The following is a 2,097-nucleotide window of genomic DNA, read 5'->3' as shown; positions in this document are numbered from 1 at the left end:
TGATAATAGGTATAAAAATTAATTGGAAAAAATAGAAAATATTCATTTCATATTAACACTTAATTAATGTTCAATTCAACATGTTAATGCATACGTCCAAGTAGTCCAACCAAAAAATATATATATAGTAAATGAACTTATAAAGATAAATGATTCGATATTAAGTTGAGTGAGGAGGAGTTATTATTCTCCTTATAATGTCTTCATTAACTAAAAATTCGAGATACGTATAACCTCTTCCTTAGAAATAGAAATAACTCTCAATCATCAAGTTGAATTTTTGAGACACTCAATCTTTAAATTGAGAGAGAAATAGTTCAAAACAAAAAATAATATCTTTCAAAATTATGAAGCATTACAAAATTAAAACCAAAACATACGAATCCAATAATAATACAAATACATTTGAATAAAAGCTTCGTTATATCAACGTGAGATCAATGTACTAAATAACTAAATACCACGCGGATTAGTCTAGGTCTTAGTAATAAATATTGAATTCTAGTGGTTCGATCGGAACAAAAAATAAAATCTATTATATACCGTGGGAATATGTAAGGGTATCGCAACTACCAAAAAATAAAGCTTTTCCAACCATTGTTTCGCTTATAAAATTATTTCCTCCTCTAGTGTTAGCTACGTAAAGAGGTCGAAATCATAATTCCACAAACGCCAACAAAGGGAAGGAAAGTGACTTTCAGCTACAATATCAAATCACAAAGTCTCTGCCGAAGGAACTGCTTCAATTTGCCAGAATGTCAAAAAATTATATTCCACAAACTTACACCCCGGATACTTCTTCATTGGCACCACCATCTGTGCCAAATTGGTCTCAAGCTACGCCAGATTTGTCTGCATCTGATGCAGTGTATGATTCGTCATCATCGTCCTCGGCAACATTCGGCATCGTCGTCGGAGTCCTGGTTGGGGTCCTTGCTCTGTTTTTCTTGCTCGTAATTTGGCACAAGTATCTCAAGAAGAAGCTGGAGGATAGCAAATGCTGAAAGTATCTTTGTTGTGTTCTACTTTGTTATAGCTTTTGTGTATTATTTTCAATTTCACGACATGAAAACTTTAGGTTAATTTATAATAAGAAAAAGGATTATGGGGGGAATTAATAAAGCTCGATCCATACTTTGGTGAACAAGCTCTGTGTATTAAAATTTGAGTTCTTAAACTTCCTGTTTATTGTATATTTGGTCATCGAAGCAGAGTATTTTCTTTCAGATTGAATTGAATTATAAGACTTTAATTTCGAACATTTTGCAGCAACTTTATCTATTACTGTTTGAAATATTTACTGATTCAGGACTATAATTCTATTATAATATAATTTAATAATGTACGATATATATTGTAGTCAACAATAATTCACATGACTTCCCTTCATATTACGCATTAATTATTGAGTCCTCATTAATTAATTAAACCAACCATGTGAAAGGTTACGTTCACTGGTTTACAATCACTTCTCAGGATATCTACTTTATATTACGCATGTTGATTAAAAGTCCTCATACCTTAAGTATAGTTTAGATAATGTCTTTTGGAGTTAAACTCTAAACTGTACCTGAGATTCGCGAATTGCATCAATTTCATTTATGACTTTTTAATTATATTATTTATGCTTTTAATATTGAAATAAAATGCACTTAGTTGGTCCCTTACCTAATTTCCGATCAATTGACTTACTACCGGCAATAACATGGCATTAACTTGTTATGCTGGAGTGTCTAGTTTCTCTATCCCTTGCACCATAGGTGAGATTCCATTAAGAAAGCCCTTTGTGATTTATGGACAAGTATTAATTTGATTTTTCTCTATGTGCTGAAGAAGCTACAAATCTAAGAGGTAAAACCTACAAGAATAGCTCTCCAACTGACAGACAAATTAATAAAGCAAGCACATGGAGTGATTGAGAATGTCTTAAACAAGGTGGAGAAGTTTTTTTTTCCAACAGACTTTGTTATTCTTGACATGAAAGAGGATGAGAACGCCTCCCTCATTCTAGAGAGACCTTTCTTAACCACTGGGAGAGCCCTCATTGATATTAAAAAGGGTAAATTAATGTTGAGGGTGCATGATGAGCATTTAGTC

Source organism: Arachis ipaensis, chromosome B05, assembly GCF_000816755.2.
Source record: "Arachis ipaensis cultivar K30076 chromosome B05, Araip1.1, whole genome shotgun sequence".
NCBI classification, from domain to species: domain Eukaryota; kingdom Viridiplantae; phylum Streptophyta; class Magnoliopsida; order Fabales; family Fabaceae; genus Arachis; species Arachis ipaensis.
Note: the sequence above shows the minus strand (reverse complement) of the source record.